The sequence below is a fragment of the Bubalus kerabau genome, chromosome 11 (assembly GCF_029407905.1).
Source record: "Bubalus kerabau isolate K-KA32 ecotype Philippines breed swamp buffalo chromosome 11, PCC_UOA_SB_1v2, whole genome shotgun sequence".
NCBI classification, from domain to species: Eukaryota; Metazoa; Chordata; class Mammalia; order Artiodactyla; family Bovidae; genus Bubalus; species Bubalus kerabau.
In genome coordinates, this window is record NC_073634.1 from 13649942 (window position 1) to 13664912 (window position 14971).

Here is a 14971-nt window from a genome sequence, read left to right on the forward strand (position 1 = left end):
GGCTCCCACTTCTGGCTGTCTGGGTACTACCACAACATTGCCAAGGGGGGTTAATCCCACATTCCCAGCTGATGGCCACACCCTGCCCAAGGCTGAGATGCTTGCTCTTCAACCCTGTTCTCAAAAGGGAGTGGCAGTGGCTAAACCAGTTTTTCTGTTTGTTTAAAATTAGAAGTATATTTTTATTTGGCTTCAGCTATCAGAATGTTTTAGTATGAATTACTCATTTTTTCCTACTTGACTCGGAGGCTGGAGAAATACACACACACATATATACACACATACATACATACACACACACACACACGCACGTATAAATAACTTTCTATGGATTTGCTCCGTAACTATGGAAAAACCCCGAACGAACTTTTTGATCAACCAGTACTTTCCAGGTATGTTCTAAGAGTTTTACATTTTTCATCCTCACAACCCCTTATTTTACACAAGAGAAAACTGAAGCATTGGAGGTTAAGTAACTAACTTGCCCTGAGGTAATGCTGGCTGGACCAGTTTTAAAGTCTCTCTCTTTCACCACCTCCAGCAGAGATCCCTGGCCAACACCAAACCATCTAGGGAAGGGGAGGGAGGGGTGCTATGGGCAGGCATTGCAGACAGAGGGGCAAAGGGAAGTGCAGAAGAAGGCTGTTCCCTGGAGGGCTGGGCCCTGCCCCACCTCTCTGCCCAGGGACTTGGTAAATGAGAAAGGAGTTAAGAGTTCACCTGAGCTGGACAGTGCGTGTGACCAGGAGAGTTCATGAGTAGAGGGACCAGACTCCCAGCCCCCAGCTCTTCTAAGACGGTTTGGCTGTTAAGTCTTGGACAAATCATTTTATCTATCTGGGCCTCAAATTTCTCACTTGCTTTTAAAAAATGTCAGGAAAAACTGAGAATCTGTTCCAGATACAAAGAGACTAAAAAAACCTGACCAATGAATATGCATGATCTGGGCTATCTTCCCCCTTCAAGATAAATGGTGACAATTGGCAAAATTCGAATAAGGTCAGACAGATGAGTGTTACTAGTGTTCACAAGGTCTGTAGATTAAGTCTGTATTGGTGTTGTGTCTGTTAATTTCCTGATTTTGATCATTGCACTGTGGTTATTTATGTGGTTTTAGAAAATCCACATTCAGTATTTAGAAGAAAGGGGTGTCACATTTGCTACTTATTTTCAAAAACTTATAAAGAGACAGAAAAGGAATATGACAAATGTAGCAAAATGTTAACATTTGGGCATCTGAGTGAAGAGAATTCTTTGTACTATTCTTGCAACTTTACTGAAATTGCGCCAAAATCAAAATATTTTTTTAAAGAGTTATGTTACTAGAAGATCTCTAAGACTCTTCCAATTTCTGTGAAAAGGTAACATTATCCACGTTTTACAGACAAGGAACAGGAAACGGTAGGTATGGCTCCTTGGTAGCAGAAGCGCTTTAGAACTCAGGGTGTCTGACTCAAGTCCTTGCTCCCCACCAGCGCCCAAGCTCTCCCAGCCGCTGAAGGACAGTGAGCCCCAGACATCACCCTGGGCACTGGATGAGAACTGCAGGCAGGAGTCCAGTAAAGAAGAGGATACTTGGGCAGTTTCGGGCTGGCTGTCAGGAGATTTAGAGAGTCTCAGAATGTAGATCACTGCCCTCCCCACCATCTAGACCCTCTCCTTCCCCACATACAAAGCACACCCCAAGGGCTAGCCTGAAGCTTTAGCAACACGTACAACCCACACAAGCACCCAAGCACCGAGAGAACACACAGGCCCCACCCCGAGCACAGAATCGCAGCCCCCTGCTTCCCAAACTAGAGAAAGCCGCTGCGCATCAATGAAGACCCAGAACAAAAACAGAGCGGCTAGAGTTGTTTTTTTTTTTTTTAAGGTGAATTATACCAATGAAAACAATAATTATTAACAGAAAAAAATGTATGCTTCTATAATACCTTTGTTAAGTCAGAAGGCAAACAAAGATTTCAATCCAAGAAGCTAGAAAATAAACACTAAATAAAAGGCAGGAAAGAGAAACTGGTAAAGATAACGACAAAAACAGTTGATTACAAAACAAAAAGTAGTGGTATCTATAAATGAATCTAAGAGATGGTAAACCAAAAGGCCGATAAAATAAGCAAACTTCTGGCAAGGTTGATCATTTTTAACAGAAAACATAAAAATTTACATTAGAAATGTAAAAAGAATAGAACAAAGTCAGTGATTAAGAACTGCTTTACTAAAAACTTGGAAAACATGGACGAAAGGATGATTTTCAAGAAGTGGAAATATTGAAAATACTAATCATGAAACAGGCTTCCCTGGTGGCTCAGTCAGTAAAGAATCTGCCCGCAATGTGGGAGACCTGGGTTTGATCCCTGGGTTGGGAAGATCCTCTGGAAGAGGGCACGGCAACCCACTCCAGTATTCTTGCCTGGAAAATCCCCATGAACAGAAGAGCCTGGCGGGCTACAGTCCACGGGGTCGAAAAGAGCTGGACACGACTGAGCAACACAGTACAGCAATCACGAAACAAGTAGAAATTTGTCAGAGAGCTACCCTTGAAAAAAGGCACCAAGCCCACTGGTTGTTTATTACATTATTTTTCTAGGTCATAAAAAATTATCATCTTTCTTATTCGTTAATTATCCCAGGTCCCTGTGAGGTAAGCACTCCCTCTCTATTTTTAAAGACAAGAAATCCAAGGGCTCAGAAGGGCCAAGGCACTGTCTCTAAGTAACCCAGCCAGACATGCTCACAGCCTGACATCTCCAGGAGAAGGCCCAGAAAACCCAATGTCTTAAAATGTTCCTTAAGTACCTCTGTGATAAGCCAGGCTTGGAAACTTCTGGCCCTTGCTTCTGACCACACTTGAAGTGTGGTCCAGGGAATTCCCTGGTGGTCCAGTGGTTAGGATTGTGTGCTTTCGCTGCCGAGGGTTCAGGTTCAATTCCTGGTCAGGAACTAAGATTCTGTAAAACTCAAAGCAGGGCCAAAATAAAGCATGGTCCAGTAGCATCTCCAGAGAGCTTGTTAGAAATGCAGACTCTCAGGCATCACAGCAGACCTGCTGAGTTAGAGAATGTATTGTACAGAAACGTCCAGGTGATCTGAATGGACATTAAAAAATGAGAAGCACAGGAATGGTCTCTATCAGTCTGATCTTAAAATTTCTCTTAAAATATGCAAAAGCAGTGCTTGTTCTCTTAGGGAAAAAACAAAACAAAACAAAAAACCAACTGTTAAACTACTAGAACTAGATTTAGTTATATAAACATGTGAAAAAAAAAAGGTATGGCAAAGTAAAATAAAAACATTAAAAAATTAAGACATCTATAGTATTTGCCAAGGTACAATGAAGCATTAATACCATTAACATATTAAGTTATCTTATGAGTTCATAAGAAAAATCACACACAAGAATAATAGGCAAAGCAAATCAAAATATATTCACAAAGAAGTGCAGATCACACCTAAATACAGCAATAAAAATTTTGCTAATCAAAGTATTTTATACCAGTTTTTATACCAGTTAAAAATAGATTATAGTAAACATACTATTTTTATAATCAGGGGGTAAAAATCACTAAAGACATTTAAATTTTTTAAAATATGACTTATAAAGACTGTAAAAATTTAAAAGCTATAACAACATTAACAGGAGTTCTGAGTGGTAAAATTACAGATGTTTTCTGTATTTGCATACCTGAACTTTCTGATTTTTCTATAGTGAATTTGCACTGTTTATAATCAACAACAAAATAGTTAACTATTCCCTAGAGTTTGATCTTGTCTGAAATTTAATAGCTTTTACACTTAAGTCTTTCTTGGTTTTTCACAAGTGTTTGCATAACACTTGGCCTTTTCACAAACCATCACAGCATTTAAAGGCATGCCTTTTCAGTCCTCATCAAGCATTGGGAGCCCCAAATAAACAGAGCCCCTTTTACATTACTCCGCAGACCAGCAGTTTCTCAAACTCCTGTGGGCAGAGGAATTACCTGCAGGAAGCTGGCCTCTGATGCAGATTCCCAGGTCCCACCCACAGAGAGCAACCCTGTGTGTCTATGGAGGGGATTCACACACAGTTGCCCTCAAACTACTCTTTGAGAATCACCCTCCAATAACCTCATGGGAGTGAGGGTGAGTGTAGAAAATGGGAAGTCCTAGCTAGTTCAGAACCTGGGTGAACTGAGGGTCTTAACTGGTTGGCAGAGAACAACAGTTTCTTCCCACCCACCAGGCGCACACCCAGCTCCACCCGCCTGCGGTCTGTGCCTCTACTTCTGGAAGAGGGTGACAAGTAGATGGGGGCAAGGCTAGGAAAAGGCTTTCTCCAACAGGTGAGCTGAAGCCCTAAGCAGCCCCACTTTGCAGCTGAACTGCCAGAATGCACTCTGCTCTGGGAGAAGGCACTTGGAACAACTCCATGGGTTCACAGAGGCCCATCTGTCAAAGAGTTCCTGCTCAGGACCCGGAGAGAGCAGCTCCTTCAGAGCTGGCAGAAATGCAGCCGTGGCTGCCATAAGAAGCCTGAGGACTCAGCATGGCCCAGGTAGGGCCCATGGCAGCCTCCTCCTGCCTGGGTGGGCACTGGGAGTAGGAGTAAGACTTGACTGGGGCAGGCGTGCAGAGCAGTGCTCCTGCCTTCTTCTCAACCTCATGGGTGTACCCTGGGGTCCACTGTTTCTGGGGGATTTAAATAAACTAGCAGAAAGAAGAGCCAGAGAAAGGGTTTTTATCTCCTCTGCCACCTGAGCATCGAAGGGGGGGGTGAGCACAGACCACAGGCTGAATGAGAACCATTCACTGCTGCAGTCAATGCAAGTCCGTGACACACTGAACCAGATGCATGCCAGCACAGAGTGGTTGGGAAGCGGCTCAGAGCCCACCTCTAATTGCTATTTCTTTTACAGGCACGAGCCAAGTTGATTCCTTCTCCCACTTTCTTTTTTCTGCTAAGAGGGAGAAATCTCAACTTCTGCTTAAAAGCAGCAGGGACTCTCTGTCTTTAGGACTGTAGCACCCATACCCCAGGGATTGGGGGGTCCCTCATTCATGGGCCCTGGTGGGTCCAGCCTTCCCAGGCAGCAGCGATCAGGGACCTGTGGTTATGGGAAGACTGGCAGGCGAGCGAGGCAGAGTGGCTTGCACTGGACAGCTCCACCAAGAAAAGGTGACTTCCATTTGCCAATCATAAGTAAAAGCTTAAAATGAAAACATGATAAGGAGGGGTAGCACAATGACAGGAATAAACTTCATCTAGAAATCCTGGGGGTGGACAGGGAGGAGTGTCATAGACTGGAGAAACAAGACAGACACCACATTTGAGAAAGGAGACCAGCCACACAGATGCAGAGCCAGTATCACCAGTGAGTGGTCTTACAAGCTCTGTGTTCAGCCTTGATGAATCCTCACCCCCAGTGAGCAGTTAAGTTTGCTCTATGCTGTCTTCAGGTATCTGGGAACCATGAAGGCAGCTCTGCCTATTATTTAGTGCTAATGAGGATGAATGAGCAGTGGGCTGTCAGTCAACGGTTAATTATGAGGTGTGGGTTCCTCCCTGATATCAGCTTGTGGGAAAATGGCCCATGACCTTCTTTTTATGTGGGGACGGAGCAGGTACCCCATTTCCTGCTGCTTCCAGGCCTGCTTTAGATTCTGCTCCGCATGTTGGCCTAGGTTGTCCCACTTTGAGGAGGTGAAGCTCATTGTCTCTGTCATCAATTTGATTTCACACCATTTACTAAAAGGATTTACTGCATGCCAGGCTCTGCGCCAGGTACTGGGGAACAGAATTGAGTGAGATGAGCACCTCATCACTAGCCACTCATACCAGGCACTAAAGCATCGCTGCACTGGTAGAGCCAGTACACACAGCAGGTGAGGAAACGAGGGGACGTCTGGCCATCACAGAGCAGCTGACAACAACCAGAGCATTTCCAATATACCTGTGGTAACAGGCTAGAAAGTGTAATGGCAACAGCAGCAGAAGCTACAGTATCCAAAGCAGCAGCTTAATAAGAAATGGGTAAGACCTATCTGAAGAAAATGTTAAAAAAAACTTTGACGGACACACAAAAAAACTACAATAAATAGATACACTTTCTATTCCCTGGATGGGAAGGCTCAATATAAAGCTGTCCGTTCTCCCCCAGATAATCTATAAATTTCATGCGTTCCCAAATGAAAAATCCCAACATTTTCCACGGAGCTTGACAAATTGTTCATAAGCCTATTTGGAAAAGGAAATTATTTGGCAAAAGAAAAGCCAAAGAAACATTTGGAAAAAAATGAATTTCTGTTTTTGTTTAAACCAAATCATTGTATAGAAACTGCAATAATTAAAACAATGAAATATAGACACAGAATCGGAAGAGAGGCCCTAAAATGTGTGCCCGTGAATATACGGGTATTTATAAAGTGCTTATGGTAGAATTACAAATCATTTGGAAAACTATAAATATTTAATAAACAGATTGGAGATAACAGACTTTCCATTGGGGAAAATTCAATCTCTATCTTATACCATATACAAAAATAAATCTCAGCTTAAAGAGATCTAAATATGTAAAATAAAACTATACAAACTTGGATGCCAAAATACTGATGAATTCCGACTGTACAAAAATCAGATTCCATTTAAACAGACACAATGAAAGAAAACTGAGAGGCCAAATAGTTTTTCAAAATATAAGAGGCTAATACTGATCATATATGAATAACTTTAAAGGATCAGTAAAAAGACAATCTAGGGACTTCCCTGGTGGTCCAGTGGCTAGGACTCTGAGCTCCCAACAGGGAATTAGATCCCACAAGCCACAACTAAGACCCAGCACAGCCATGTAAATACATAAATAAAAATGAATGAGTTAATTAAAAAAAAAATTCTAAAGTAAAAGTGGGTACTGTATATAACAGGTAATTCACAGAATAAATACAAAACGGTTAACATTTAAAACATTCTCGGGAATTCCCTGGCAGTCCAATGGTTAGGTCTCAGTACTATTCATTGCGGTGGCCTGGGTTCAAATCCCCGTCAGGGTACTAAGATCCCATAAGCCATACATTGCATCCTAAATAAATAAATAAATAGAACATTGCCACGTTCACTAATAAACTAATATGTTAGATCCTTTTTTCACTTACAAATTTGCTAAAAATTAAAAACTGATCATTTTTCATTCATTGTTAGCAGGAGAGTGTATTTGATACATATTATCAAAGTACCTGTTGGAGGGTAATTTGGTGATGTCAGTTCAAACTTCATTTATATGATACTGTCCTATACAAATACTTGAACAAATAACCCCAAAATATATGTACAAATATGTAAACTACTAACATCATTTATAATCGCCAGAAACTGGAACTACAAACGTCCACCAAAAGGAAACAATTCATTACAATAAACCCATAAAATCAAAGATTCCACAGCCATTTAAAAGGTTAAGATAAGTGCACTAACATGGAAAGATGGCCTCAGCATTTTATGAGCAAATAAAAAATGACCCCATATGTATAACTGATTCACTTAGCTGTTCATCAGAAATTAACATCACATTTTAAATCAACTATAGTCTAATAAAAATTTTAAAACAAAACATAATGTTTGTTATAAACATTATTTAAGACATTGTCTTAAACATTTGATTTTAAAATCATTTTTCATTTAAAAAAGAAAACATTACCCCCAAAACAGGCATGGTACAAACACATTATTGCAGGAAAGGCAATAGGTTCGTGTGCTCATTTTGGAGTCATGTACTCATTTTCAATTGCAAATAGAGATTATACTGGGATGGAAAAGATGTAGGGATTTTCAGTTTCTGATTTATATACTTTGACATTATTTTATTTCTTTAAATGGGCATGTATTATTTTAAAGTTCAAAAATTTCTTTTCCATTTGGAAAAAAAGCAAAAAGTAGTAATATTGCCACTGGTTTCTAGGTTGAATTTGAAGTGCATCCCTTCTCTGTCCCCTGCCCAAACCCTCCCCCTGCCCTTGACTGTTCTCTAGGGAGTCAAGATAAAGGGTGAGAAACGCTATGGACCAAGGTACTGCACTGTCTCCCCTTAGCGTAAGCCCCAGGCCCAGTCCGTCTCTGCTGGCTTGAACAAGTTTAGGCTGGGTACAGAGGCCTGCCCAGCTCACACCCTGCTGGTCTCAGAGAGCAGAGAACCTACTGTCCCAGCGGGCACGACTGCTGCCAGCACCCTGAGTTCCAAGGGGGCACACAGAAATGGATTTTCAGTGGACCACTGCAGGAGACAGATGCCCACCCTGTTTCTCCTAGCTCTGTGGATGCTTCACTTGTCTTCCACTGTCCTCTCCATCTGAGGACATTTTTCACAGCCTCGGGGACACCAGCTGGGCCATAGTTTCTAAAGGTGCATGACAGAAGCAGGAGCAAGGCTTGAAGCTGCAGCCTAAGCCAGCTCAGCTAGGCCGTGAGCTCTGGGTCAAACATTTCTCTCTTGCTCCTCTCAGCTTCTAACTTTATGTTCTCTGGTGCTAATGTGTGAGGTTTTTCTAAATACTATTGAAACTTCCATTTGGGTTTAGGATATGCTCTGGTCCTAGCAATTCAAACTGATACTGCTTATTAGGTTTAAAAACAAAGTTTTCCACAGGTTCTGTCTAACAAGCTGATAAACTATTACTAGTGCCCTTCCCAGGGGTTTGGAGACAAGTAAGCAAACGCTCCATTGTCTGGTCTTGCCATTTTCCACATACAGGGATTCTCTGCTAGGCCCATGTTAGGAGGAAGGTAGTCAGGCTACATTGGGACTTGCTATTTTCCCACAGGGTAAGCCATCAGCACCTCCCCAAGAACGCCAGCGGACACAAAACAGCAAAACCTGGAGAATGAGGCCACAGTGCAACTTAGGGAAAACATCATATTTTTAAATGTGTTTGTGATCAAAGAAGAAAAAAGTAGAAAAAGACAGAAAAAATAGTGTCTTAAGTCTCCAACTGAGAATCTAGAAAAAGCACATACCAAATAAACCTAAGAAAAAGACAACTAATAAAGACTAAAGTAGAAATTAACACTTCAGAAAGCACAAGGCGCAACTGACAAATCTACCTTCTTTTGTACAGAAAACTGGCAAAGCTGAGAAGGAAAAGAGAAAAGATGAATATGCAACATCAGAAATTAAGAAAATGAAAAAAGTCACAGCTACTGAGGAAACTGAAAAGCAGTAACTCTATATGCATCTTAGGAATAAACCTGAAAAATAGATCTTATGGAAAGACAAAGTGAATGTACCAACGGCCACAGAGGGAAAGAACTCTGGACGCTGCAAAGACCCAGCCTTCAAAAAGGCACCAGGCTCAGGCAGTTTCATCAGATTTTTTTTCCAAAAAATGCCTGTTTCAACTGTTTCAGAGCATAAAGAAAGAATAAAAGTTTCACACCGCATTATATGAAGTTATCATTACTCTAATACCAATATCTGACAATGAAAACACAAAATGAAAATTATAGGTCAATCTCATTCACAAATATAGATCCCAAACTCCCACATTAATAAATCAAAACAGCATGTTTAAAAAATTCCCCATTTCCAATTATGGTCTATTCAAGGAATCAAAGACAGCTCAGTATTAAGAACTGTATTAACATAATTCACTTTATCAGTAGGTGAAGGAGAAATATCTCTTATCTTCAAACCATGCTGAAAATATATCCCTGGGGCCGGGGGGGAATATCCCTGACCTTGATTCCAGTTCCACCCCATTATGAAGCATTGGCCCTTGGTCATACTACTGTTTCGAACTTCAGTTTTCTTATCTGAAAGGTGGAGCTACCACCTGCCTTGGAGCTATAATGAGAACTACGAGAGAGAGAGAACTATGAAAACTTCGCCCCATGACACACACACACACACACACAGAGTAACTGCTCAACAGGTAAACTGCAGTTAGTTATCATGTAGGGGAAAACAGGTTATAACACAGCATGACTCTTTTTGTAAACGACACAGAACAGGCGTCTAGTGTGCATACAGTCAAGGGTAGAGGGATACTCCAGTTAAAAGTGATTAACCAGGTTGTGAATTATGGACAAATTCCTTCCCTTCTATTTATTTCTATTTTCTAATGTTTCCAAAGAACATGTAGCATCTCTATAATCAAAAAAGCAAATAAAAACCCAAATATGTTATAGACTATTGGATTTAGCCAAGATTGAGGACTGGCAAGCCTAAAGGCCAAGGTGGAAAAGGAACTAAAAGGGAGACAGAGTAAAGAGGAACATCAGGGAGGAGCTTGCAGGACTCCTCTGCCCTGCACCCTATCACCACAAAACCCGCTCCCTTTCAGGAACACCCACACAGGCGTGGAAAGGTGCTCCTGGCAGAGGACAAGCTGAAGCCTGTCCAAAGCCAGTACACACTCTCGTACTAAGCACAGCCTCACCTGCTTTGCCCAAATACCACAGAAATACTGAACAATGGCAGTGAGGCGAGGGTACTCATTTCTCGGTTCAGGCGCTGGTCACACAGATGTACTTACTTTGTAAAAACTCACCAGCTGTACACAGTATGTGCTCTTATGTATGCTATACTTCAATAAAAAGTTTTTTCAAATTTAAAGCTGAGAGGAGAACACTTAGTTTCTGTCATCAGCTACAGAACTACCTTCTAAAGTTCTGGCTTTAATATGAACTTATGGGTCAGTTTCATGGAAAGGAACATTCCACGCAGTATTCTGTCTGACGTGTCTCACTGTCTTCATAGAGTCTGCAAATAGTCTCACTAAAATTATCAATAGATGAGGAAAAAAAAGAATTCCAGGGCAACCCAAGGATATAGGAGACACAGGGAAAGCCAAATCAAATGAGGGCCGCAGCTCTCAAGCCTGAGCACACATTTAAGTCACCTGGAGAGCTCTGAAAAATGCTGGTGCCTGGGCTCCACCCCAGACCAGTTACTTCAGATTCTCAGGGGCTGAGGCCTAGACACCAATAATTTCTTTTTTAAACGCTCCACAGAGATTCTAATACGCAATAAACAAGCTGGACCAGAAGGCCCAGCCACTGAGGCAAGTTGAAGCCTGGCCCCTGCCCATCCTGGTGGAGGCTGTGGGAGAGGCAGCAAGTATATAGGGCTGAAGTGCCCTGACCCACCCAGGTCTTTTTCCATATCCGGCTTCCCTAGACCTCAGCAGAGCTCCAGTGAGGAGGGATGCCCCCCCCCACATGAAGGAAGCAGCCTCTGGAAAGTAAGAGGGAGGGGCTTCCCAGGGATTGGACACAGAATCCTGGGCTCTGGCTCCCAGCTGGGTGTTCAGACTGTTCGGGACCACTTGTCAATACCATCCCAAGACATACACCGCTCCAACCACACAACCCCAGAACTAAGCCCTAACTACTACCCAGAGTCCAAATGACACCACTGGGAACCCATAGCTGGAAAACAGGAAACCGAGGAGAAATAACAGCAGGGAAAAGGGCCACAGGGCAGAGGTCAGGGCACAGCCCAGTCATCAGGTAGGACTCGGCTCAGCGACAAGCAGTAGGGGCAGTAAAAGAGGATGCTGTGAGACATACGTGCTAAGGGGCTCAATCACGCACCTCCAGGGCCCCCTCTCCCACCCGTCCTGCATCCACTCCACTAGTTATGTGACAGGAACCTACAGGTGGGGCTCCAACAGATGGCTCTCTTGGCCTGGCAGTCCCAGAGCATTTTTACAAGCTCCTAGATAATTTCAACACAAGAAGGCCTTTGCCCATATTCTGAAAAGCAGCGTTCTAGGAGGCCCTCTGTTAGTCTACAGGGCTAAGCTCAAAGGATGAGGGGTGAGAGTGAGGATGGGCTGAGACCATGAAGAGCATGTTAGGATGGAGAGCACAGAGAGGGAAGAGAAAGGCATGGGCAGTGCCAGCAAACAGGGTGGGGATCTCTCAGGCACAGCCTCCAGCACACCACTGAAAATCCATTTCTGTATTCCCCCACTGGAGTTCAGGTGCACAGCAACAATGATCCCAACTGGGAAGGCATAGTCTCCCCTCTCTGGGTCCAGCAGGGCCTGGACAGTCAGGCAGCGTCCTCTTCACCCAGCCTGAACTTGTTCAAGCCAACAGAGAAACGAGTTAACCCTGGGGGAAGGTGCAGCAAAGGGAGTCTGTCTGGGGATTCAGATGAGGCTATCAGCCTGAATCCCTTTCAGGGTTTCTGCCTGTCTGGAGTTACTAACCTCCCGGGTTCTTATGCCTTCTGTAGAGTGGCCAGCAGTAATCAGAGGTAGAACCTTCCCCCTAATGCATGGGAAGGTGGACTGGCAGGAAACAGCTCCTACTAAAACTCCATCTGTTTAGCAGGGCTGGGAACCAAGACCAGCAAGCTAAAAGAGCAGACTCCCAGGGAGGAGGACACTGGGAGTGGTGTGGATGCTGCAGAGGCAAAGCCGGAAAACTCAGTCAAGTGGGCCGGGAGCTTAGCAGCTCACTGTCAGGGACAAGCTGAAAACCCTTTCAGTGTCTTTGTTTCCCTTGCAAAGTCCATGAGGTTCGGATTACACATGGAAAATGCTTGGAGGTGGGACTGAGAAATCCAATTACTTAAGCACCAAGGGCACAAGAGTTCCAGGTCATAGAGGTAACCAGGATTTGCTTAGGCCCTATAGCAAGAAGAGATAAGAAAGCCTTCCTCAGTGATCAATGCAAAGAAATAGAGGAAAACAACAGAATGGTAAAGACTAGAGATCTCTTCAAGAAAATTAGAGATATCAAGGGGACATTTCATGCAAAGATGGGCTCGATAAAGGACAGAAATGGTATGGACCTAACAGAAGCAGAAGATATTAAGAAGAGGTGGCAAGAATACACAGAGGAAATGTACAAAAAAAGATCTTCACAACCCAGATAATCACAATGGTGTGATCACTCACCTAGAGCCAGACATCCTGGAATGTGAAGTCAAGTGGGCCTTAGAAAGTATCACTACGAACAAAGCTAGTGGAGGTGATGGAATTCCAGTTGAGCTATTTCAAATCCTGAAAGATGATGCTGTGAAAGTGCTGCACTCAATATGCCAGCAAATTTGGAAAACTCAGCAGTGGCCACAGGATTGGAAAAGGTCAGTTTTCATTCCAATCCCAAAGAAAGGCAATGCCAAAGAATGCTCAAACTACCACACAATTGCACTCATCTCACATGCTAGTAAAGTAATGCTCAAAATTCTCCAAGCCAGGCTTTAGCAATATGTGAACCATGAACTTCCAGTTGTTCAAGCTGGTTTTAGAAAAGGCACAGGAACCAGAGATCAAATTGCCAACATCCGCTGGATCATGGAAAAAGCAAGAGAGCTCCAGAAAAACATCTATTTCTGCTTTATTGACTATGCCAAAGCCTTTGACTGTGTGGATCACAATAAACTGTGGAAAATTCTGAAAGAGATGGGAATACCAGACCACCTGACCTGCCTCTTGAGAAATCTGTATGCAGGTCAGGAAGCAACAGTTAGAAGTGGACATGGAACAACAGACTGGTTCCAAATAGGAAAAGGAGTACGTCAAGGCTGTATATTGTCACCCTGCTTATTTAACTTTTATGCAGAGTACATCATGAGAAACACTGGGCTGGAGGAAGCACAAGCTGGAATCAAGATTGCCGGGAGAAATATCAATAACCTCAGATATGCAGATGACACCAACCTTATGGCAGAAAGTGAAGAAGAACTAAAGAGCCTCTTGATGAAAGTGAAAGAGGAGAGTGAAAAAGTTGGCTTAAAGCTCAACATTCAGAAAACAAAGATCATGGCATCCGGTCCCATCACTTCATGGCAAATAGATGGGGAAACAGTGGAAACAGTGTCAGACTTTATTTTTTTGGGCTCCAAAATCACTGCAGATGGTGACTGCAGCCATGAAATTAAAAGATGCTTACTCCTTGGAAGGAAAGTTATGACCAACCTAGATAGCATATTCAAAAGCAGACACATTACTTTGCCAACAAAGGTCCGTCTAGTCAAGGCTATGGTTTTTTCTGTGGTCGTGTATGGATGTGAGAGTTGGACTGTGAAGAAAGCTGAACGCCGAAGAATTGATGCTTTTGAACTGTGGTGTTGGAGAAGACTCTTGAGAGTCCCTTGGACTGCAAGGAGATCCAACCAGTCCATTCTGAAAGAGATCAGCCCTGGGATTTCTTTGGAGGGAATGATGCTGAAGCTGAAATTCCAGTACTTTGGCCACCTGATGCGAAGAGTTGACTCATTGGAAAAGACTCTGATGCTGGGAGGGATTGGGGGCAGGAGGAGAAGGGGACGACAGAGGATGAGATGGCTAGATGGCATTACTGACTCGATAGACGTGAGTCTGGGTGAACTCCGGGAGTTGGTGATGGACAGGGAGGCCTGGCGTGCTGCGATTCATGGGGTCAGAGTCGGACACGACTGAGCAACTGAACTGAACTGAACTGAACTGATCTCACTGTCCTTGGAATGTCTGCCTCCTAAGGAATATTTCTGTGGCATGGCAATATTATACCTTAGACCCTCCCCCCACCCTCCTCCAGGATGAGGCAGCTGGCATAGAAGGCAATTAATATTTTAACTTTTTTCTGTAACCTTCAGCATCTTAAATGAAAAGATCAAAGCTCTTAAGCAGAAAAAAAAAAAAAAAACTTTGCAGAGTGTGGGGGTGCTAAGGGGGTGACATAAAGTAGGAGGGAGCTTCCTGAACTCAAACTATCAGAAATATTAGGAGACTCATCCTTAGGAGAAATCAGGGCAGAGGTTGTGACCAGCCCTCAGAGGAAAGGGGCTGAAACTCTTTATGTGATCAAGAGCTACCAAATGGAAGAAGCTCAGAAGTCAAGGTACCCTGCCAGGGCAGTAGAGCCTTAGTGTCCGGCAGGGCCCAAGTCTATTCTGGCAACTACAGGGGCCTGGCCTCAACCTTAACTGTACGTGCACGCGCACACACACACACAGTCCCGCCAATCTACCATCAGAACTGAGACTTGCAGAGATAAAAGGACAGACAG

At 43.3% G+C, this 14971-nt stretch overlaps 1 protein-coding gene across 28 annotated transcripts in view; it reads right to left on the reverse strand.

Annotated features, from left to right (window-relative positions):
* Nucleotides 1-14971, reverse strand: part of TET3 (tet methylcytosine dioxygenase 3) — a 112579-nt gene that overhangs the window by 75604 nt on the left and 22004 nt on the right. For 4 of the 28 annotated variants that reach the window (XM_055539614.1, XM_055539601.1, XM_055539596.1 and 1 more), the window contains exon 3: nucleotides 2800-2951. The exons of 19 other annotated variants lie outside the window; for them this stretch is intronic. The gene's annotated coding sequence lies outside the window, so the exon portion shown is untranslated. Of the gene's footprint in view, nucleotides 1-2799; nucleotides 3050-14971 lie in introns of all 28 variants that reach the window. 5 more of the 28 variants (XM_055539608.1, XM_055539595.1, XM_055539610.1 and 2 more) reach the window with 2 other exon arrangements.